A 26241-nucleotide genomic window follows, 5' to 3' on the forward strand; every position below is an offset into this window, starting at 1 on the left:
AGAGTACATAGTACGTACATATGCACACAGACACTAAACAACCTCTCTGGCCTGAAAAAGCTCTTGAAGGAAAACATGGTTTATGGTCGCCTCTGGAAATGTGTCATTGCATCCCTCGCACAATCATTAACGCGGAGAATCTGCTTTGTCACACTAACACCAGGAGCCCCTGATGTTGGCTAATTAAGTGAGCATGGATTACACTCGGAAGAGTATGATCTTATAGGACCATGGAAATAGAACCTTGCAGCTAAAATGAGCCTCATGGCAGTACATCAAGTACTCTGCCTTGAGGTTGCTTGCTGTTTGTGCTGTCACATCATTACTTTTAGGATTTCTGGATGGACCTAGACTGTGGGGGGTGCATGATTTACATGATGATGTTCAACCACTTGACAATATGATGATAGCCTGACGTTCAGTACATTGGGGGTAGTACTTGCGCACATTTGTATCAAATTTGAAAATCAAATCGCATTGCCATGCTGATAAAATACAGACTATTGATCTTTAAAATCTCATCAAATAACAGCTGAAATTTGCTCCCCTATTGCCCTATTATGTCCACCATGTCATGACTACAGATATTACTGGAACAAAGATTTAAATCCAAAACTCATAAAGCGAAGAGGATTGAAATTCCTCCTATTTCCATCAAAGAATAACAGGGAACTCTGACAGTGAACCATCAAACCTCTTCACAAAATGAATTGTCCCCATTATGGGCCAACTAACTACTCAGTACCTACTAACCCCCAACCAGGTTTACACCCAGTGAAACATATCATGGTCTCAGGAACATATTAACAAATGCAAAGTACTGGACATTGACACAATCGTTGTCACAGACAGACCCAGCCTAAGAATATTTTCAAGGGAGGTTCTGAGGCATGTTTGCAGATAATTGAAAGAACCTGTATCTCCTTTTTCCCACAGAAACATTTACAGAGAAAAGAATAAAATCAATGAACCAAGAATTTTCAATAACCTGAACATTCAATGTGACTGACTGCATCCAAGACACCAGTTCATCACCATTGATCACAGATTTAAACCTTATGCCTCAAAGGCAAACAAAACAACTCTAAATTGTATATTCCTTTATCTTCCTTCACATTGGATACTATTCCCCTTTATTTTTCAATGGGTGTGTGTACAAGTGACTGTACAAAGGCTGTATACTTGACATCATGTTTTTATTATTTTACTCAAGTTTAGTAGTTAAAAATTTTCTCTTTCTTCGACTCAGTAAGACCTTGCTAATTGACTCCTTGTTGATCACAGCAAGTCCCAGGTGAACAGAAGAAGCACTTCAGTGATACCCTTAAGGCCTCACTGGTGAAGTGCGGCATTCCCACAGACACCTGGGAATCACTGACCCAGGACCGTCCAAGGTGGAGGAGGAGTATCTGGGAAGGTGTCAAACACCTCGAGATTTGCTGCAGAGAAAAAGCGGAAGCCAGGCGAAAACAGCAAAAGGAGTGCACTGCTACACCAATGCCCCACCCACCCCTTCCCACAACCACCTTCTGCCCAAGTGTGGCAGAGTCTGTGAAAGCTACAATCAGTCTGTACAACCCCCTACAGACTCACCCTGAGAGTGGAAGAGAGTCATCCTCATGTGCAAGGGACCAACAGAGATCACAGAGAAAATAAAACTTTCTTTCTTTATTCATTAACAGAATGAGGGCATTGCTGGCTAGGCAGCATTTATTGCCCATCACTAATTGCCCAAAGGGCAGTTAAGAGTCAACCATATTGTTGGGTCAGGAGTCGCAAGTAGGCCAGACCAGGTAAGGATGGCAGCTTCCTTCCCATTAGTGAACCAGATGGGTTTTTCCCACAATTGACAGTGGATTCATGGACATCGTTAGACTCTTAATTCCAGATTTTCTTTATATTGAATTCAAATTCCACCATCTACCATGGCAGGAAGCAAAACACACTTAATTCTTACACCAGTTGAAATGCAAACAAAAAAAAAAGAAGATTCAGCATAACTTTGACTCCATCAAAATACTTAACAAAATAAAATATTATTTAACTATTACTTATCAACTGTTCCAATATAGCAGCATTCCACAATCATACCCTTTGTAAAGGTACATGCTACAAAACAGTTTCTCTTACTTGCTATCTCCTCCAGTACAGGAGAAGGAACACCAGCTGAATGAATCTAGCAGCAGAGAGATAATTCAGATTTTTTGCAGCAACAGAGAGAGAGTTGTATCTAGCAGCTTCAACCTCAAAACCGAACTTCAGCAACTGAGCACAAAACCCAAAACCCTGAGTCTGACTCCAGACTCATACTTCATTTGGGTCCTTTTAAAGAAAACCCAAAGCTAATTACTCTGCTTTCCATGGCGCAATTACCTCACCACCAATTTGACAACACCTCCCTTTGAGAGAAACATGACAGACACCTCCCTCTTAAAGGCAGATATCATCAAAGGTTACATTCGCAAATCTTTGTTGTTCATACATTGATGATGCAACTAGAATCTTAATGAAACTGCTTTACATGATTATATGGAAGAATAATTACACAGCAAGAAAATGCAGGAGGCTCAGCATCAGCAAATTCACAAAGAAACCGGAACAATATTCTGCAGAGAAACAGTCTAAATTGCATTGGAAATGGAGTAATGTGTGGGATTTTTCAAAGATGAATTGCAAAGGCTTCATGCAGTTCAATTCCTTCCTACACATTGGACATCTTGGCAGCAGAAATTCTTCTTCACTTTCAGGTGTTTACAAATGACTGTCTTCACAGAGAATTCAATAACCTGGGCTTCGTTTGGAAATGACAAGTGTCTCTGAGCCTTTAAATGTGTTGCTGGAAAAGCGCAGCAGGTCAGGCAGCATCCAAGGAACAGGAGATTCAATGTTTCGGGCATAAGCCCTTCTTCAGGAATGAGGAAAATCTGTCCAGCAGGCTAAGATAAAAGGTAGGGAGGAGGGACTTGGGGGAGGGGCGATGGAGATGTGATAGGTGGAAGGAGGTCAAGGTGAGGGTGATAGGCCGGAGTGGGGTGGGGACGGAGAGGTCAGGAAGAAGATTGCAGGTCAGGAAGGCGGTGCTGAGTTCGAGGGATTTGACTGAGACAAGGTGGGGGGAGGGGAAATGAGGAAACTGGAGAAATCTGAGTTCATCCCTTGTGGTTGGAGGGTTCCCAGGCGGAAGATGAGGCGCTCTTCCTGATGGATGCTGCCTGAGCTGCTGCACTTTTCCAGCAACACATTTTCAGCTCTGATCTCCAGCATCTGCAGTCCTCACTTTCTCCTCTCTGAGGCTTTGTTTTGTTTCTAAAACTAGTCAGAGAAATCTCTGGAACGAGCATCATACGTACAACTTCCTTCACAGTATTTAAAGCAAAGTACAAAAGTGCAGGTTCTGGAAATCTGAAATCAAAACAGAAGTTACAAGTGACACACAGCATGGCAAGCAGCATCCCTGGAGAAAAACAGATTAAATGGCCAAAGAGATAGGTGTAAGGATTAGGAGTAATGGGAATGCAGGATAATTAAGACTCCATTGAACCACAAAAGGTCTAACATTACAAAGATCCATACAGTACTCGGTATCTTATTCTGAATTTGCTAACATTACTCATTTTCCTTTCTACCATCATCTCTTTTGCATGCTATCACAGGCCTTCCCTCTCTTCTTTGTTTCCCACATTACCTGCCTCTGTGTTGGCTTAAAACTGCTTTTAAAATCAAAGATTTTCTAGTTCGAGTGAAAGATTATAATGGACACAAAATGCTAACTCTCTCCACATGCTGCCAAAGACCTCCTGTTTGTGTAGTGGCTGGTGAATGAGCTCGATGCCTCCAACCCTCTAATGTCAGTTGTGACAGTCATTACAATATAAAGGGTAACCACAATTACCCCAATGCCATAGGTGGGGAGTACCTTGTTCAGATAAGCAAACGTTCAGATAACACAGTTTACCAAAGCATCGGGACCTTGAGATCTCAACTGGATAATCTGAAATTTGGATAATTGATATTCGGATAACTGAAGTTGTTCTGTAGACTGAAGCCATTCAGCCCATTTGATTTCATGCCAGGTCAATTTACTGTAACAGGGCTTCAGAATGTTCAGCCAAAGGAGATTTTACACAAGACCCGTGTCCAACAGGTTTACACCAAGAAAAGGATCAATAGAAGAATGACAGGTGTCATTAAGTGCATCAATAATGTATTTTATAGTTTAAATATGAGTTAAGATTATTCAATTTCCACAATTTTTGTTAGAGCAATATATGTCTCAAGACACATTAATATTCCATTAAATAAACATTCCTCTTTCTTGTTCCTTCCTTCCAGAATAATTATCATGGATAAATTCATATTGAACAACTTCTTCTGGCTATTGGTCTGATTTAGACCGTCATAGAATCATATAGCACAGAAACCTTCAGCCCAGCCAGTCCATGCTGACTATAAATTAGTCCCAGCTGCCTGTGCTTGGCCCATAACCTTCCAAATCTTTCCTATTCATATATACATCCAAATGCCTTTTTATCATTGTAACCATACCCACATCCAATACTTTCTCTGGAAGTTCATTCCATACATGAACCATTCTCTGTGTAAAAACGTTGCCCCTCGTGTCCTTTTTAAATCTTTCTCCTCTCACCTTAAAAAATGCCCTCAGTCTTGAAATCCTCCACCATAGGGAAAAGACACCTGCCATTAACCTCATCCCTACCCCTTATGATTTTATAAAGCTCAATACGGTCACTCCTTAACCTCCTATGCTCCTGTGAAAAAAAGTCCCAGCCTCTTCCTATAACTCAAACCTCCATTCCCAGCAACATCCTAGTTAAACTTTTCTGAACCCTCTCCAGCTTAATAAAATCCATCCTATAACTGGGTGACCAGAACTGGAGACAGTACTCCAGAAGAGGCCTCACCAATGTCCTCTACACCTTCAACATGAATTCCCAACTCCTGTATTCAATATTTAAACTGTTCTTAGAGGAATAAGGAACCAAAATTCTTCAAGACACATGATGGGACTAGGGCAGTTGGTGGCCTGCAGGTTTGACTCTTGCAGGGTCAAAAGGGTATTGGAAGCGAAGCTCATAAGCTACCAAACTACAGGACACATCTTGGGAGTCCACCTGTGCAAAAGACAAACATCTACCCCATTTTGAGAAAGAGATAACAGTGTATTTCTACTCTCAGTCCATCACCATGACCTGAGGCCAGTGTGGCTCCTGTTCACCCACAATTGTCCATATGGAAGCCAAGAGCTTAAATGCACCCAGAGAATTGGCCATCAGCTTTCACAGAGTCCCAACTGATCTTGAATTGAAAGCACCCATCCTAGCAGAGAACAACTGATGACATGACCTCTATTTATTAGGCAAAGATTCTATCACTGTCTTGTTAAGTGAGAGTATTCTCCATATTCCTATTTCAGTCACTCATGTAACTGGAGTTCCCAAGTTGTGATTTTCAACCAACTTAGCCCAGAATAAAGTCAATTCATTAAACTCCATATGGATTCAAATTAATAGATTATTCCTGAAAGTCAGGGATCTAACTTCAGCACAAACTTCTATTTTTGGTGTCCAGGGAGGGAGATAAATGGAGTGTGCTGAGTTTGAAAAAATTTTGATGTATTCCTTTGTACAGCACTACTACTTGTACTAGAGTGAACAGGACTTAACTTCAAAAGAGTCCTGCCAAGAAGCTCTTGCTAGTCATGTGATAGTAGTGCTTTGATTTTCCAGCTTTTCATATTCATTCAATATTTGGAAATGAATTATTTCTGAAACTCATTTTGCCATGTCAAAAGAAGATCTTTTCTTCCCCTATTGCAAAAATGTTCGTGCATAGGTTCGATTATGCACAACTTTGCTGGCATGACTGATAATAATCGTTCTCAGATGTTTCAGGGATTAGTTTTGGTATGAAATGCGATGGTTTGGTGGGGGGGGCATAGTTGTACAGTGAGGGGTTGCACAAAGATCAGAAAGGTTGCTGATTCGCTGCTGGTGTGTGCATATTCAACTATTCTCTGAAGTAGTGGGGGTGTGGGTGGGGGTTGGTGGTGGAGAGGCACAGTCAGACTTAGTGAGCCAGGAGATGGGAAGATTAAAAATTGTCCACCATTTTACTGCTGACTGCTATCAAACGTCCACTGCTGAACAGTATAAAGAGTGACTTTCTGGATTTTGTACATCATGTGAAGCCAGCACTGACTCATACCTGGATTTCAGAGGTTAGTTATGAGGAGAGATTATATAAATTAAGCTTATTTTATCCACAATTTAAAGGTCAATGGGTGATCTTATCCAAACCATCAAGATACTAACAGGAAAAGACAAAGGTAGTTAAAGATAAACTATTTCCACTGGTTGGAGATTCGAGAACTGGGGACAGGAGAGATAGTTAGGAAGCACTTCCATAAACAAAAGGTGGTAGGTGTTTGGAACTCTTGTCCACAAATGGCAGTTCAGTTGTGAATTTTAAATCTGAGATAGATACATTTTTGTTAAGTGAAAGTATTAAGGGCCTTGGGCCAAAGGCAGGCATGTGGAGTTAGGCCACAGATCAGCCACAATCTGAATGGCAAAAACAGGTTTGAGGGGCTGAATGGCCTATGCCAGTTCCTTATCGTCATACAGCAAGGAAACAGGCCCTTCGTTCCAACTCATCCATGCTGATCAGATATCCTAAATTAATCTAATCCCATTTGTCAGCATTTGGCCCATATTCCTCTGAACCCTCTGTATTCATGTATCCATCCAGGTGCCTTTTAAATGTTATAATTGTACCCACCTCCATGAATGCACCACCCACTGTATGAAAAAGTTGCCTCTTAGGTCCCTTTTAAATCTTTTCCCTCTCACTTTAAACCTATGTCCTCTCGTTTTGGACACCCTTACTCTGGGAAAAATACCTTGGCTATTCACCCTATTCATGCCCCTTATGATTTTAATAATCTCTATAAAGATCATCCCTCAGCTTTCAATGCTCCAGGGAAAGCAGTCCAATCTATTCAGCCTCTCCCTGTAGCTCAAATCCTCCAACCCTGGCAACATCCTTGTAAATCTTTTCTGAACCCTTTCAATTTTCACAACATCCTTCCTATACGAGGGAAACCAGAATTGAACACTTTAGCAAACAAAGGCTGACAGAAGTTTGGAACTCTCTTTCACAAATGGCACAGCATGCAGGATCACTTGTGAATTTTAAATTGGAGATGGATAATTTTTTTGCAAGTGAAGCTTATAAGGGCTAGGGGCCATGTGGAGTTAGGCCACAGATCAGCCACGATCTCACTGAATGGCAAAACAGACTGGAGGGACTGAATGGTCTACTCCTGTCCCTATGACTTGTTTATAATGATCTCTGCAGTTGAACAGCACAGTGGTACAGCTCTCCATCCTCACACAGAGAATAACTGTCTGGAAAGGCCAAAGATTCATTCAGCTATCACACAGTCAGGCTAGAGAGGATAAACCCAAGGAAGATAAGAAAAATAGTAGACATAGGCAGGATGTTTCTCCTTATGGGTCAATCAAGAATGAGAGGTAGCATTATGGGTTGTAGATTAAAACAGAGATGAGGAAAAATTGCTTCTCACGAAGGGTCATGAATCTCTGAAATTCACTACCCACAGTGTGGTGGACGCTGGGACAGTGAGTAAATTTACGGAGAAGATAGACAGATTTTTAATTAGTAATGGGTTGAAGGGTTATGGAGAGTCGACAGGAGAGTGGAGTTCAGGCTAAGATAAGATCAGTCTTGACGGTACTGAATGGTGGAGCAAGTTTGAGGGGTTGAATTACCTACTCCTGCTCCTATTTGTTATGTTCAAAATTCCAAGCTTCCTCGGATATAAAGGTGAATGTGCAATTCATCATTCAAACATTGGGTTTGCTGTTGCATGTGCTCATTAGATTTAGAACAAGTCCATTGCATTAGTTTGTGTTAGCAATGCATATTTTCTAAAACCACAAACAACTCTACTGCTTTCACAAAGTAAAATGTTAAATAATTATACAAATATGTACAAAATCACATATCCTGACGTGGAAATACATCTCCATTTCTTGGAAAAGCTCTTGGAAGGGTCTCAGGTCTGAAGAAGGGTCACTGGGCCTGAAACGTTAATTCTGATCTCTCTCCACAGATGCTGCCAGACCTGCTGAGCTTTTCCAGCAATTTCTGTTCCTGTTTCTGATTTCCAGCATCTGAAGTTCTTGTGGTTTTTATCTCCATTTTATTCATCATTGCAAACTCAGAATCCATGAACACAGGCACCATCACCACGGAAGCTGCCAGGATTCAAGAAAGTGCCTCACTATTAGCAACTTCAAGGGCACTCAGGGATAGGTACAACACTGGTGTCGCCAGGGATACTCCCACTCCCTCAGCAAATAAAACAATTAATTTATCACCTATTTCCCACTAGCGATCTTCGTTGCCTTCATACATCATAGATATAAATAGAATACTCATTATTGTACTAATTCTCGTATCTGTTACAAATCCATCCGCTGATCATTGCCGCAGGACTTGGTAAAAAGGATTTTCTTTTGTGTATCCTGTCAAGCACACATCAAATTGTCCGACTAAATAATTGGAGTGATAATGGATTATAGCTTCAGTGATTTATTCATAGAATGGACATCCCAGTGTACACCACTGCACTTTCTGCAGGTCATGATTTGACTGATGATTGTGATTAACTAGTGGCAGTAAAGGTTTGTTTGCATCAACATAAGATGCTTCATGACACCCTCGCCCAGCGATGGCATCAAAACCTGGGAGGATGCACCCTTCTGTATGTTTCAGCAAGCTGGGTTCTGAAACTGGATATACAGAAAGGAGTTCTCCTTGCTAATGCAGCTAATGAATGCAGTGACAACAAAGTGAGTCGCAATGTGCACAGAACCTCAAGCTGGGGTTTTTACACACATTATATACACACGCAGAAAAAAATAAACTGTAAAAGCCAAAAAGTAGAATAGGTGGTAAGTAGTCATGCATAAGGTGATGATAATAAAATAGGTGCATCACGATTGTAAAGATGTTAGCATATCCTCACTATTCCTACATTGCAACACCAGAACAGTGAAACAGATACCCATAAAACAGGAGGCAATAATATAAATATCTGTTGGTGCATTGCACCAATGTGCAGCGCCACGCGAGAACAAACATATAATAATGAACAGTAATTATAATCCAATTGGCCAACAGGCTTATTGGTAGGATTAGAGGTATAAGACACAGTTGATTTTGCAATGCAAGGGCAGTACAACCATAGAACAATAACATCTGATGGACATCTTAAAAAAAGCTCATTAAGCGTAACATTCATTTTACGCTAGCAGTGACCAAATGGAATGGTCAAAGGAATGCAGATAAATCCACAGAAAGCAGCTTTGTCAAATAAAAGTCAGGAGTAGATACAATCATAGAGTCATAGGGATGTACAGCATGGAAACAGACCCCTTAATCCAACCCGTTCATGCCGACCAGATATCCCAACCCAATCTAGTCCCACCTGCCAGCACCCGGCCCATATCCCTCCAAACCCTTCCTATTCATATACCCATTCAAATGCCTCATAAATGTTGCAATTGTACCAGCCTCCACCACTTCCTCTGGCAGTTCATTCCATACCGCCCTCTGAGTGAAAAACATTGCCCCTCAGGTCTCTTTTATATCTTCCCCCTCTCACCGTAAACCTATCCCCAACCCCAGGTAAAAGGCTTCGCCTATTTACCCTATCCATGCCCCTCATAATTTTGTAAACCTCGATAAGGTCACCCCTCAGCCTCCGACGTTCCAGGGAAAACAGTTCAGCCTGTTCAGCCTCTCCCTTGAGCTCAAATCTTCCAATCCTGGCAACATCCTTGTAAATCTTTTCTGAATCCTTTCAAGTTTCACACATCTTTCCGATAGGAAGGAGACCAGAATTGCACGCAATATTTCAACAGTGGCTTTACCAATGTCTTGTACAGCCGCAAAATGACCTCCCAACTCCTGTACTCAATACTCTGGCCAATAACAGAAAGCATACCAAATGTCTTCTTCACTATCCTATCTACCTGTGACTCCACTTTCAAGGAGCTATGAACCTGCACTCCAAGGTCTCTTTGTTCAGCAACACTCCCTAGGACCTTACCATTAAGTGTATAAGTCCTGCTAAGGTATGCTTTCACAAAATGCAGCACCTCGCATTTATCTGAATTGAACTCCATCTGCCACGTCTCAGCCCATTGGCCCATCTGGTCAAGATCCTGTTGTAATCGGAGGTAACCCTCTTCGCTGTCCACTACACTTCCAATTTTGGTGTCATCTGCAAACTTACTAACTGTACCTCTTATGGTCACATCCAAATCATTTATATAAATGACAAAAAGTAGAGGGCCCAGCACCGATCTTTGTGGCACTCCACTGGTCACAGGCCTCCAGTCTGAAAAACAACCCTCCACCACCACCACCCTCTGTCTTCTACCTTTGAGCCAGTTCTATATCCAATAGTCCTCCCTGTATTCCATGAGATCTAACCTTGCTAGTCAGTCTCCCATGGGGAACATTGTCAAAAGCCTTACTGAAGTCCATATAGATCACATCCAGTGCTCTGCCCTCATCAATCATCTTTGTTATTCCTTCAAAAAACTCAATCATGTTTGTGAAACATGATTTCCCATGGACAAAGCCATGTTGACTATCCCTAATCAGTCCTTGCCTTTCCAAATACATGTACATTCTGTCCCTCAGGATTCCTTCCAACAACTTGCCCACTACCAAGGTCAGGCTCACTGATCTACAGTTCCCTGGCTTGTCCCTACCACCCTTCTTAAACAGTGGCACCACATTTGCCAACCTCCAGCCTTCCGGCACCTCACCTGTGACTATCGATGATACAAATATCTCAGCAAGAGGCCCAGCAATCACTTCTCTAGATTCCCATAAAATTATCGAGTACATCTGATCAGGTCCTGGAGATTTATCCACCTTTACTCATTTCAAGACATACAGCACTTCCTCCTCTGTAATCTGGACATTTTGCAAGATGTCAGCATATATTTCCCGACATTCTATATCTTTAATATCCTTTTCCACAGCAAATACTGATGCAAAATACTCATTTAGCATCTCCCCCATTTTCTGTGGCTCCACACAAAGGCCACCTTGCTGATTTTTGAGGGGCCCTACTCTCTCCCTAGTTACCGTTCTGTCCTTAATGTATTTGTAAAAACCCCTTGGATTCTTCTGAATTCTATTTGCTAAGACTATCTCATATACCCTTTTTGCCCTCCTGATTTCCTTCTTATAAGTATACTCCTACTTTCTTTATACTCTAAGGATTCACTCAATCTATCTTGTCTATACCTGACATATGCTTCTTTCTTTTTCTTAGCCAAACCTTCAATTTCTTTTGTCATCCAGCATTCCCTATACATACCAACCTTTCCTTTCACCCTGACAGGAATATACTTTCTTTGGATTCTCATTAGCTAATTTCTGAAGACTTCCCATTTTCCAGCCATCCCTTTACCTGCAAACACCTGCCCCCAATCAGCTTTCGAAAGTTCTTGCCTCATACCATCAAAATTGGCCTTTCTCCAATTTAGAACTTCAACTTTTAGATCTGATCTATCCTTTTCCATCACAATTTTAAAACGGATAGAATTATGGTATCTGGCCCCAAAGTGCTCCCCCACTGACACCTCAGTCACCTGCCCTGCCAAGAGTAGGTCAAGTTTTGCATCTTCTCGAGTAGGTACATCCACATACTGAATCAGATAATTATATTGTACGCATTTAAGAAATTCCTCTCCACCTAAACCTTTAACACTATGGCAGTCCCAGTCTATGTTTGGAAAGTTAAAATCCCCTACCATAATCACCCTATTATTCTTTCAGATAGCTGAGATCTCCTCACAAGTCTGTTTCTCAATTTCCCTCTGACTATTAGGGGGTCTTTAATACAATCCCAATAAAGTTATCATCCCTTTCTTATTTCTCAGTTCCACCCAAATAACTTCCCTGCATCAGAGCAGACAGTGCAAAGGGTGAACTGACATAAACTTCAGGAGTGGCACGGTGGCTCAGTGGTTAGCACTGCTGCCTCACAGCACCAGGGACCCAGGTTCAATTCTAGCTGTGGGCAACTGTACAAACTCCACACAGACATTCTCCCTGTGTCTGCATGGGTTTCCTCCCACAGTCCAAAGATGTGCAATTTAGGTGAATTGGCCATAGTGTTTGGTGCATTAGTCAGAGGTAAATGTAGGAGAATGGGTCTGGGTGGGTTACTCTTCAGAAGGCTGGTGTGGACTTGTTGGGCCGAAGGGCCCATTTCTACATTGTAGGGAATCTAATGTTCTTCTGACAGATTTGATTATTTTACACATTATTTGGAACGTCCACCAGATTCTTGCTCTTCAATTGCTAGTCCACTTGCTTACTGTTATTTTCTTGGTAATTTAAGATAATGTTGCACAGCCTGACATTAAAATTTACAACACTCTACAGTTGGTCTGTCTTGTCCTATGGGCTGGGACCCACCATAGCTCAGATGACCTCCTCTCACTGGCTCTTGGCAATATTACCTCTTCACTCGGTCTGCTTTCGCGCCCAGTCCATGTGTGAAATCTGGCTTCCTGTCAGCGGGGACAATTTAGCTTCATATCCTGTTCACACCAGGTCTCCAAACAGGCAGCATTTGGAAAACTGTCAGTCATGAGCATGGAACAGGTGCAGCCTTCAGAGGGGGTAAGGCCGAGTTCAAGATAACACTGGGAGCGTCAGTGCTCTCATTAACAAGCAGAGTTTAACTTTTACAGATAGGGATTTTTAAAACAAGGCCACAAATGAACACTGGTATTTCAGGACCTCCACCCTGCCACACTTAGACCCTTTTCAACTGCACACATACTTTAACAAGCCACTGCGACATGCAGAAGGCAAATTAAAAAGAATTTGTCTCTTAGTTTCCTTCCCTATTAATAAAAGCGTGAACAACTAACTCTCCATTCGGGTTAACAATATGTATAATTCATGACAAAAGACTCAAAAGTTGGCTTCTTTTTGTATGAACAAAAGTGATTAGATAGAGAAAGGGACACAATTGTGATAGTTTAAAGAGCTTGAATAATAAATACAAGTTATTTACTTTAGAAAGTATAGAATATATTTTATACAGAGCTTATGGACACTTTAAAATCTTTACAAATTATCCAGATTCTGACTTACCATCCCTAACCCATTGAAAACGTGGATAATGACTGTGCCCTCCCTAGCAGCCTCCCCAGAGTTATTTACTGCTGAGAGAGACATGAATTAGCTCAAAGATCTGAGGGGAGTCTCCCATCTCCTTGTGCTGCCCGTCACTGGACAGCTTTGCTGCAGTCGGAAGGGGGTGGGGAGGGAGAGTTGAGGGTTTATCATCTGGGTCCAGAGTAGGAGGCTCCAGGGAATGAAATGGGAACTAGGGGCTGTGTAAAAGGAGGCCCACTTCCCACCGATAGAGTGTGATCTGGTGGCCTTCAAACTGAACTCCCTCCCCCACTCACCACAGGAAGAACTGCACCAGGGCAGGAAGAGGCCAATAAATCAGGTATCACATGACGCCAAGTAAATAGTGGGGTGGGGGGGGTGGGGGTGAGGGTGGGCAGGGAAGATGTGACAAGGAATTTGTCTGATTGACTGTGCAGCCGGCCAAAAGACGTCACTGATGCATGTTTCAAGTGGCAAAGCTGTCAGCATAATCACCCTGACCGTGTTCATTCTGACAGGGACATGCTTCTTATTTAAAAACCACTGATTGACAGATGCAACCAAGTTCTTTAAAAGGCCTGCAATCCCTGGGCTAAGTTTGAATGTCCCCTCTTCTGCTTTTATATATATCCCATAGGTATGTGGACTTGAAAGGAATCGGAGGTATTCACAAGGTGGACACATTCTGTTTGGCATAAGGCAACAATACAGAAAGGGAATTAAGCTGCATATTATAGTAAACTAGTGTTGAAAATACGTTAAAAGTAAAAGATCTGAGAGACAACTGCAAGGGGTTGCAGAGGTAAGTCGACAGGCAGCACAGCCTAAAAAATAGGGTTATGTTGCTGCTAGGTTTCATAAGCTAGTTATTTCACTATTGTTGCCAACAGAGTACAATCACAATGGTGTTTCTGGGATAAATATATAAAAAAAAGGAACCATCACCAACAAGCACTGCAGTCATTCCAGCTGGACAAGGCCAACAGAGATTCGGCTGTGCTTTGATATCATTAGGAACGTTTGCCTGAAATCAGTTGTCGTCTATCAATGAATGTTACATTAAAGGCACACGGTCACCCAGTCAGTGGGCTCTCAAGACAATTCACACATTACTAAGTGGTTAACTACAAAATGATAGAATTGCCTCTTACATTATGTGGAATGCGGCCACAGAATAAACCCTAAAATCATAAAAGCAAAATGTTTGACTTCAGTAAATAGATACAGCTTTACTTTCAGTATCACAATATGGAAATCTTTGTTGCTGACATTTTAAAGTAAGGCTGACCCTGTTTGGTATGGCATTAAAAATTGTAACAGTGTCCTGCCATTGAACTGAAATATGATTCATCCGTAGCTCATCTCGATTTGCCCTTGTGCTGTAATTGTTAATAACTATCCACCAACAACAAAAAAATTATTCAATCCTAATTTTGAAATTTTCAACTGAATACTTTCAACTGCTTTTCGGGAAACAGTTGCAGATTTCCACCCGAGCAGCACCCCGAGTAGCCTAACTCAACATTCAAGGTTGTGTCTCCTTGGCCTGGTGTTCATGCCTTTGTGAAATTGCCCCTGGAGTAGTGGGTACAGTTTTGGTCTCTTGTTTGAAGGATGGATAGACTTGCCAGAGGAGGAGTGCAACACCAGTCTAACTCTGGAGATAGTGGGATTGCTTTTTTGAGGAAACAGGACAATATCTTTGCTGGAGTTTCACAGAATGAGAAGTGATCCAAGTGAAGGTACAGATTTCTTAGAGGATGTATAAATGTGGACGTAAATGAGATGTTACCCTTGGATGCTGAGTTTAAAACCAGGTGATCTAATCTCAGGATAAGGGATAGGCCATTTAGGAACGAGATGAGGAGGGGATGAATCTTTAGAGTTATTTCCCCTGGAGGGCAATGGAAGGTCAGCCATTCAAATCAATAGGTTTCTTTTGTTAATGTGTTTTTTGCGTTACACAATAAGTTTTTTTGGGTTCAAGACAGACTAGTTGGAGAGATGGCAAAGTCATGAACTAGCTTTAAGCTTATTCTTCACAGAAACACTATTTCTCATACTTCCATTCTAAATACTATCATACATGGTCATCTGTACGAGGCTATGATTTTAAATTATATTAGATAGTTGCTGATCTATCTTCTTGACGTTCATGTCTCTGTGCATCTTGCAGTGAATGTCACTCTTATTATCCTATACGGTGATCCTTCCAGATAGTTCTAACTCCACCCACACTGTGACATTTATACCCAGGGATGTGCAGCTCTGTGACATCACAGCAAGGTTGCTCCAGGGCAACACTCTCTCTAACTTTAGTTGTTCCTTGTGTGGTATATTTAAAACAGAGCAGAAGTTTTCGCAGGTGGTTTTCTCAGCTGCTGCATAACTACAAAGCTTATAGGGAACATTCCTCTAGGGTCCTCTTGTCGTTACACAACATTAATGGCATCAGGGGAAATAATGATAGTGTGGCATTGAGATACATGGTCAACCAGGAAGAAAATCAATGACAAAATGTCTAAAAAGCCTTTTCTTGTTCTGAAACTGTTTCTCTCTATCGACCGATTAACTGGAGTTTCACGAAATGATATGGTCTAAAATTAGACTTTGTAGGAGTGAAGTTATGAAATATTTCTAAACACAAAGGATGATAGAAGCTCAACACTCCCATTTGCACATGACATTTGGTCAATTTTTGCTACCCAAAAAGATATTAAAGGAATATGATGTTGAAGCAAACAGTCAGATGTGAAATATCCCATTGAAAAGCATGTTCAAGTGGCTAAATGGCTACTACTCTCCCAATGTTCTGTTGAAACAAAAACCAACATTTTATTAACATTACTGTGTTCAGCAAATTGTCGCAGAGATTTCTGGCTAATACAATAACCACACCACAAGGCAGCCTTTCAATAGAATATTCACTGTACCATAATGAGAGCTCATAAACTGAAATAAAAACAGAGAAACTCAGCAGGTCTGGCAGCAACTGAGAAGAGTGAACGTTTCAAGTCTGAATGTTTCAAGTCTGATATAACTTCTTCAGATTGGAAATGTTAATTCTGTTTCTCTCTCCGTAGATGCTGCCAGGCCTGCTGAGTTTCTCCAGAACTTTCTGTTTTTATTTCAGACCTCCCAGACCTGAATTACTTTGCTTTATTTTGATGTCATGAACAGAGACTATTCAGTTCTGATGACACTCCAACCCCACATAGCATTTGTAGCTCTCCAGGAAGAATCTGTCAAAACCACATTTTAATTGTTTCTGGACTAATCAACAGAACAATCCTGGCAAAGCAGGATTTATAATAGTAACTTCCATTTAGCTACCCATTATAAAGAGAATGCTGTCCTTTCCTTTTACAATTCTTCAATATTTTCTGATTAATAACCAAGGTTCTTCCACCACCAGTGCACCTCAGTGAATCAAGGAGCAATTTAGTCAAGGGACCAGGTTGGATTTCTCAGTTCTGAGCTTACTTAGCTAACCTTAGCCTGCATGGCAGAAGCAATGGTCCAATTAGCCTCAGCTTCTCTGGGTTTAAATGGGAAATATTCAAAAACAGTTCCTGCTTTTGATCAGCACTGGACAAACCCTGCTGGAAATACATGCTTGCAAAACTCAGTGGGGTCAGGATCAGGCTGCAATTCGCTGGAAGTGATGGCTTTCATGACTGAATTGTTTTTTGACACATATGTGAATACTGACACTGTATCAGAAGATGCACAACACTCCTGAACTGTACTTCAGAAGGAGTTAACAGGCGTGAGGGTGGCACAGAGGCTAGGTGGTTAGCACTGCTGCCTTGTGGTGCCAGGGACCCAGGTTCAATCCCAGCCTCAAGTGACTGACTGTGTGGAGTTTGTACATTCTCCCAATGTCTGCATGGGTTTTCTCCAGGTACTCCGGTTTCCTCCCACAAATGTGCAGGTTAAGTGGAATGGCCATGGGAAATACAGGGATACAGGTGTAGGGTGGGGAGTGGGTCTGGGAGAGATGCTGTCCAGAAGGTCAATATGGGCTTGATGGGCTGAATGGCTTGCTTGCACATTGTGGGGATTCCAAGATTCTAGGAGAGAAATGCCTGGAAAAGAAGCTATTTGGGTAACCTTTCTTCAGTTGCTTACAAAGTCAATGGGATTAATGTCAGTGCACCTCCCATTTCTCGAGGCCTTTCTCAGCAGTCAAAGTCTTAAGTGGGTAGCATCATGGGAGTGGGGTAATTATTCTAAGTGAACAACAGTAGGTGTACCCTTTCATGTGTACCCATCCCTTCTATGCAGCAGCTAAAACTGTGGCACCCTGGCAGAGTTACTGCAGCAGTAGGGGCAGCATATGCTTTGCCTCGCTATAGAGATGGCAGGAGTTTGTACATAGCAATCCCCCTTAGCAGAAGTGAGCAGGATGTGGTGACAAGGGCAGTCTAAGAGACGACTTGCTAAAGGACAAGACACTCTCCCAACTTTGCTGAGGCCAGCAGAGATGTGGACTTGAGCTATGAAAAGAAAATTGCTTGCCACACATGAGCTGTTATATGAGGCTTTGGAAGGCAGCCAGAGAGTTTCAACACCAAGGGTGAAAATATGAAGGAGTCTCCTTACAGCTTGTTGTCCTGTCATCTCATACAGCATCACCACTGTGCCAGGAGTCACTCATCTCCTGTAATCTGCTCTCCTATAGATCATTGGGAATGATAAACCAGAGTCCCATGGCTGCAACAGTAGGGGCAGTGCATGTTTCCCTCTCTCTCTGTAAAAGTGACAGAAATCCTGCTTCTTCACCATCTCCTTGATGAATATGGAAAGCTCTCCAGGCCAGACAAGCCCCAACAGCAGCTAACACGCTGTAGGATCATTGCTGAGTCTCCACTACTGTCATCTCAAGGTTCCCTGCACAAATGGCATTTGACAAAGCCACTATGATAGCTTCCATTAAAACAGGCAGAAACTTACATGATTCTCCAATGGGGATTAACACCCAGAAATGATAGCCCATCCCGTGAACAAAAAGCTTCCAGCTACCGCGCAGTGTTTTGCTGGTTACACAATTGTGCAAGTACAGACTTCAGCACTACAGAACATAGAAATTAAGGGCAGGATTAGGCTATTCAGCCCTTCAAGCCAGCTTCACCATTCGATATTATCATGGCTAATCGTTCAACTCAGTAGCCTATTCCTTCTCTCAATTCCTGTTGATCCCTTTAGGCCTGAGTGCTTCCCTGACTGGGAACTCTCCACTGGAGTTCCGAGGAAGGAATTCATCCCCTATTGCCTATTCTAGGCAAAGCTGAGCAATTCCCTGGAGGCAGGCAGTGCTAGAAGCAGCAGTAATGAACAAGTATCACCAGTTTGGAGATAATGGAGAGTCAGTAAGCGTCCTCTTACTGCTGCTCAATAGAGTATTGGGGTCGTGCCTATCTATTCCAGTCTATGCTCAGTCCTAGCCAGAAAGGTCACCCTTAATCTTTACTAAGAGTTGGACAATGCTAATGAGCAGCACCTCCAGAGGGGGTGGCTCAATGGGCCAGATAGCTTACTCCTACTCCTATTTTTAATGTTCTTACAGAACATAGAACAATACAGTGCAGAACAGGCCCTTCAGCCCTCGATGTTGCGCCAAACTGTGAAATAATCTGTGAATAACCTGTGAATAAGTTCATCCCCCTACACTATCCCTTCATCATCTTTGTGCTTTTCCAAGGATTGTTTAAATCTCCCTAATGTGGCTGAGTTCCAAGTGAGGCTGCACTAGCGTTTTGTACAGTTGCAGCATGACATCACGACTCCGGAACGCAATCCGTCTACCAATGAAACCTTTACACACCATATGCCTTCTTAACAGCACTATCAACCTGGGTGGCAACTTTCAGGGATCTATATACATGGACTCCAAGATCCCTCTGCACATCCACACTACCAAGAATCTTTTCTTTGACTCTGTATTCTGCCTTCCGGTTACTCTTCCCAAAGTGCATCACCTCACATTTAGCTGCATTAAACTCCATTTGTCACCTCCCAGCCTGACTCCAAGTCCCTTGCAACCTGCAATATTCTTCCACACTGTCCACTACTCCACTGACTTTAGTGACATTTACAAACTTAATAATCCATCCACCTATGCCTGCAACTAAGTCATTTCTAAAAATAACAAACAACAGTGGTCCCAAAACAGATTCTTGTGGCACACCACTTATAACTGGACTCCAGGCTGAAGATTTTCCATCAACCATCACTCACTGCCTTCTTTCAGAAAGTCAGTATATAATCCAAATTGCTAAATCATCCTCAATCCCATGCCTCTGCATTTTCTCCAAAGCCTACCAAGTTATCAAGTTCATGTACTCCACGTCAACTGCCCCACCATCATCCACATGCTTGGTCACCTTCTCAATGAGCTTTGTGAGACATGACCTGTCCTTGACAAAACCATGTTGGCTATCTGCAATCAAATTGTTGCTTGCTACATGATTATAAATCCTAATTCTTATAATCCTTTCCAAAATTTTTCTTACAACAGACATAACACTCACTGGTTTATAATTACCTGGGTCCTTTCTACTGCTCTTCTTGAACAAGGACACAACATTTGCAATCCTCCAGTCCTCTGGTACTAAACCTGTAGACAATGACAACTCAAAGATCAAAGCCAAAGGCTCCGATACCTCCTCCCTAGCTTCCAAGAGAATCCTCTGATAAATCCCATCCGACCCAGGGAACTTGTCTACTTTCACTCCTTCTAGAATTGATAACACCCCTTCCATACTAACCTTGATCCTTTCCTGGTCTAATATCTCGTATCTCATTATTCTCCTCTACAATATTCTCCTTCTTCGCAGCAGTCTGACTCCAGTGTGCCTGCTACTTATCCTGATAGCTGAGGCTGCTGCTCCTAGCAGAACTAGCACCCTCAGCAACCTACAAATGCTCAATGAGGCTGATTAAAGTAGAAAACAGATAAAAGCAAAACACAAAACTGAATAAATCACTTCAAACTGCACCAAACACAATACGCAGATCCAATTAATCTAAGTAGTGTTTCCAGTGAGTCAGGCAGTGCAATCACACAAGCATTTCCTCAGTAGGGTGGCCACTCTGCACAGCTTTTATCCGACCAGCTTAAATCACACCGAGGCCCCAATTATAGCTGCGGGAACCAATTTCCATGCCCTGCATTCATGCGGCACCTGTCGGTCTCTGGCAGGCATTTCAACCACTTCAACAAAAGGGACAGTAAAAACTGGTGAGAACTTGCAGCTGGAACAGGATGACAAGTTGAGTCAATCAACTTTAAAAGATCCTCTGTCTCATCCCATGGTGACAGTCCTTAAAATCACTTGCCTTTATAAGTCAAAACTGAACTTCAGGGTTCAATCCATCATTTGGACATCCTACAATCTTCCAGTAGAGTTGAAACCAATTTATTTTAGTTCTTCAGAAGTAGAAATTAAAATACAATGTTTTTAAAATTTAAATTTTGAGCATGCTATGTCCTCTCAGTGTAGATTATCATTTAAGCAAAGCCCGTTTTATTAAGAAGCTTTAACCACATCAAATGCACAAAGCATTGTAACAGGTAGAAATAATTAATAGTAACTGTTGACTTTGGCATAGAAAGGACATGTTGAGTTATAATTTTTAACTTTTCAGCCGTGTTGTATCCTTGACCAAAGTACTGGAATAAAAAAAAACTCATTTGGCACACATTCAAGACTGACGAATTCTGAAGCAAAAAGCAAGGAAAAGTAGTCAAATATCTTTGAGCCACCACCATTGAGAGAAAAGCTTGATCCTAAGATCTCTACCCAGTTTGGGTTGAGCAGGACATCCACCCACCCTCCAAGGGAGATACGACCCCTCTACCTGTCTCTCAGTGACATGATCATTGACTATTTGTAAGGCAAAAGAAGACAGATTATTGGCCAATACAAGAGTTAAACATTCTTGGGGGTAGGTTTGAATGTGCATTTGAGATCACAAACAAATCAGCCATGATCTTACTGAAATGGCCTATTCCTGCTCCTAGTTTGTATGTATGACCATTATCATAATTAGGACAGCACCCATAACGATAAATGGGTGGCTCCCATGTATTCCATTACACAAGCAACAGCTAAAACTGTGAAACTACTCACTTCATTGAGAAACCAAGAGCTCTTTCCTGGACTGAAAGAAATTTTGGCAAATCACTTTTTCAACTCCTAAGAGAGCATTGGGCCTCAACTTGAAACTTAAATAGCCCCTTCCACAATTGCTGCAATTAAATGTACAACCATAGAAAGGGAATATGAAAAGGAGGTAACCAGTATATTTTACGATACCGTTGTGTTATTTACTAATTAGAGAAGAGTGTAATGCCAGAGCTGTCTGTTAACCAACTGAGAGTGTGTGCTTGATAACTACTTAACCAGTATGCATCATGTGACCTTCAGGGGTTTTGGGACACAGCAGTATTGTCCCTGCCTCTGGGCTAGAAGCCTTGGGTCAACTTCCACCTCCCCAGAGGTATCTCACAGCACAACTAAACAGTCTGAGAACAGTTTGAAAACAAAAGTTTCTATTTTGGAGTACCTGACAGTTTAGGCTGGCAGTAATTCATGTGAAAATCTGCTCTCCTATTGACAGTCAAACAGCAGATGGAACATCAGATGTCCCATTTTTGATCTTGAAACTTAAGTGGAGCACACAGCTTTCTCTCCATGATAGCTTTTATGCTGGTGGAGATTTTTGCTGCTTATTTTTCCTGTAATGCTAGCTTGTAAATAGATGCTGGAAATCAGAAACAAAACAGAAACTACTGGGGAAAAAACATAGCAGTTCTGGCAGCACCTGTGGAGAGAAAGCAGAGTTAATGTTTCAGATCCAGCGACATGAAAAAATGTAGCGTGTTAAAAACATGAAAGGCTCTTTGACTGATGGTAGATAACGTTTTTTTCATTGCAGATGAAATACAATTAGGAAATTTTAATCTGGCCTCTTGTGAAATGGTAAATATTTATAAATGTTTTTTACAATTTCACTGCACGCAGCAAACCAGCAGAGGTTTTGCCCTGCCTCATCACTGTAAGAAGGATATCATTCATAGATGTATTAGCAGTGAGAATAACATGAAACAGGGGAGCAAAAAGACTTTTGGATTTTAGATGGGTTTTGTAACATGCAGCCAATAGATTCCAGGAATATGTTTTGGATTACTCAAATATCAATCTTGTAGTGAAATAAAAGATCATTGTCCAGCACATAGACAATAACCTCCTTAAGGACAGATGGACTGAAATTATGATAAATGTGGTCATGAATCTTTTGGCAGCAACTTCTTTTTGGCTTTTATCTAATCTGTCAGGGTGACAGAAGGGTCTCATCAAAAGCGATAATTTAACAAATTCCAAGGAGATAACAGGGCCACAAGAAAAGCTGATCTTCCACTAATCTGTAAAGAAACTAATTTGGTAGATTTATCAAACTGTTTCTTTCTTATAAGCCTCCAAAAAATTAAAAAGTTATAGCCAATGATTTGTCTTGCTCTAACTGCAACAAAAAAACAAAAACAAAATCCTCTGAAAATTGTATCTTGTGGCAATACATAAATAGATTTTGCAGAGACAAGGAAGTCTTCTATTAAGGAGGAAACTGTAAACATTTCAAGACTTAAATTTTATTGTCAGCAAATACCTTTATGAAAGTCAAGCTCTTTCCTAAGTAACAATCTCCAGCTATCTTCATAGCTCTTGGAACAGTATCTATTTTGCTGACTACAAGTTAGTGACTCAGACATTCACTACCCTCCCAAACCCAGGATCATGCACAAGTATATAACATACAGCTGCCACAAAAATCCAATTTAACATCGATGGCAACAACAGCACTTTCAAAACAAAACAGGGCCCCTAAATTACTTGTACAGGGTACGAGCAGATCAAAATGTGAGGGCACTGAGCATAAAACAGGATAATTATTCTTTGGAAAAACACTCAATTATTCTACTCCACTGATGATAGCTTATAAATTGTGGGATTTTTTTTAAAGAGCCAGCTCAGATAGTTTAATACTTTATGGAAAGGGATGTCAAAAAGCTGATCTTTACCCACGCTCACATTGCAGAATTTAAACTTGCAATTATTTTCTAATGCCAGAGTAAGGAAACACATTGGATCACATTTACAAGCTACTACTGAAACACTAGCAGTATCAGAACAAGAGCCATGCTGAACTATATTTTCTTTGTCACCATGAGATTTACTGAATGCTTCTAGCAACCACTTGCTAACCAAGATGATCTTAATACTAGAACGGTTTTAATTGGAAGGAATTAGCTGAAGAAATCATTTTTACCTGAGATTAAATATTAAAAATTTCTTAATCAGTAAATGATGCTTGCAATGAGAAATAAATATAATTTGAGTTTTAGCCAACAAAATAGTCAAAGCCATTTCTCAGCTCTTCACACAGTGGGTTATATTGAGCATTGTAGTATCATAATACAAGTTGAATCGCGGACTGATCATTGGATTATTTACATGAACCATCAACCACTATATACAAATACTGCTGCCTTTGTATTCTTAAACCATTTGATTCTGTTATTTTGTACACAAAAAGGTAATAATTCAAAGGAAACCCCTAAATGTGTGCAAGCTGGTTAATTTTGAAATAAACAGTATTCAATGTTTAAGGAAGGCTTGCCTTTCTCTAGGAAAGGTTATCACCGTACACTCTGATAGATGCTGACTCCAATTGGCTGAGAAGCATGCGAGTAGAGCACATCGGTTTGTATAATAAGACCACTAGAAACTCCTGTCTTTTATACTGCGGGATCATTTGTGAGCATCGATGTGGGAAGACCCCCGAAATTAGGAAATTGAGATCGGAGACAAAAGGTTTGTTAAATTGTAAACATCTATTACAATGAACACAACAACACCCAATTAATATCGAAGTATAAAAGGTCTGTGCTAACAAAGGTGAATTGTTGCACATGCCCCATTAGAACTGCATTGTAGTTTACTCATGTCTTTTCTTGCCAGTTTCCCATTCAAAAGGGGGAAATCAACACTGTAATTTGAGCTTACCTGAAGACCAGCTGAGCAGCGATTGACCAGGTTTAACGGTCTCCACGTCCAGCAGATGTCCCAAATGCAGCAGCCTCGCTGAAAGCAGCATGTAACACCAGAGAGGCTGCAGCCTGTGTGGAGCCCAGATAAATCACACACCTGCTTCTTCAGTGGGAGTCTGTCCAAATAAAGCAGCAGAAATGTACATAAACAGTGTCAGTGCGGGACTACACCCTGCTTACTTGGTCACCAATAGCAGACAACAGTTAGACAGTTGAGGTAACGTGACAGCTCAACGCTCTTTTACCACACAGCACACTGTCTGTGTTTGCTTGATCTGCCCCCACATTTGCACTGCAGATTATTTCCTTTCAATCCAGTCCAGCGGCAGCAATGAACAGTCTGACAGTCGAGCAACTCGGTGACATTCTGAGCGACAAAGATCATCTGGAATGCGGGACTCTCTCTTCAATAGCTGGTTTTATTGCTGGATAAAGCAGAGCATTATTCCAGTGAGCACCCATAACCAAAATGGCTGGTGCTTTTCAGCAATGCTGCAGAAAGCTCATTGGTTTACCATGAGCTTTTTTGTAACCACGGCAACTTGTAACAGAGAGATTTGTGCTGCAGGCATGGCAGATCATGTGCAGGTCAATGCGAAGAATAGAATAGCAGATTCTCTATACCTAAACCTAAGTCCGGCTTAATCGCGAATTCCTGCCCATATGATCCACTGCCTCAGCTAACTTTACATTTGTGACTGTCCTTCACCATTATGTAGCACAAACCGTTTCTGAAGTACTTTAATATTCCCGATACATTGCATACTGCTTATAGGGAAACAATATCGCAGTTGCAGTGTGGTTTATTACCAGATTGTAACGCGGGTATTGTAACATTAGGTATTGTGATTTTATTTTGCAAATACATTGTATTTCTCTACAATAATGTTCAAATAATTACGGATATAAATTAAGCAATGATAAATATTTCCAATTAGTCATGATATTTTACAGCATTTCATCTGAAATATATGTTTACTCAATCTCTCCGGCATTTATAACATCACTACACGGTTCTTTATAGCATTCCCTTGTTGATAATAGGGAGCTTGCTCATGTATAGGGGAAAGAATCTTTCTCTGAACAAAGACTCCCTCCACCCACCCTGGCTTCAGTCAGGAGTTAGTATTCAGACAATAGTTGCATACGCCTGCCTCTTGGAGAATTTCCACTGGCATACCAATGGATTGTTATTATAATAGTGCACATCATTTCCTCCCATTTTATTTACAAGCCTTGCTTAAATACTCGACTAAACTGGAGTGGTGCGGTATGTTCAATTACAGCAATTTAATATCTCATTTTCAGGCATCAAAAGCATTCTAAGGATATCCAATTCTAAAAAGATAACGACACAGCTGTATTACTTTAGCAAATTGCATTTCTACTTAACTGACAAGTATCATATTCATATTAAAAAAAACACTTCTTCCATTTTAGTTATACGAAATTATCCATTTGCTACAATGGAATTAGTGAGAGCCTAAGAAATGTGAACCATAAAAAGCCACTCCAACAATGTATCAGTCGCAGAACCATAGAATGGTTACAGCACAGACGGAAGCCATTTGACCCAGTTGTCCATGCTGGATCTCTGCAAAAGCATCACACCTCGTCTCACTAGCCTTCTCTCCATAGTCCTGCAACTGTTTACTATTCAGAAAATGATCAAATTCCCATTTGAAAAGCATGACTGAATCTGTCTCCACCACACCCTTAGGCCATGTGCTCTAGATCTGAACCACTCGCTGTGTAAAATAAAATTTCCTCTTGTTGTTTTTGATTCCTGAGCCATTCATTCGCATTGTTTTCCACTGGAGCTTCTGCCAATGGAAACAATTTCTCCCAGTCTCCGCTGTTCCTGT

General features: G+C 41.3%; 1 protein-coding gene across 1 annotated transcript in view; it reads right to left on the minus strand.

The window, feature by feature from the left end:
* Positions 1 to 24839, minus strand: part of LOC132822257 (sorbin and SH3 domain-containing protein 2-like) — a 306243-nt gene extending 281404 nt beyond the window's left edge. Inside the window, exon 1 of the mRNA XM_060835395.1 lies at positions 24333 to 24839. The gene's annotated coding sequence lies outside the window, so the exon portion shown is untranslated. The remainder of the gene's footprint in view (positions 1 to 24332) is intronic.
* Between the last annotated feature and the right edge of the window lie 1402 nt (positions 24840 to 26241).

Source organism: Hemiscyllium ocellatum, chromosome 2, assembly GCF_020745735.1.
Source record: "Hemiscyllium ocellatum isolate sHemOce1 chromosome 2, sHemOce1.pat.X.cur, whole genome shotgun sequence".
Lineage (NCBI taxonomy): Eukaryota > Metazoa > Chordata > Chondrichthyes > Orectolobiformes > Hemiscylliidae > Hemiscyllium > Hemiscyllium ocellatum.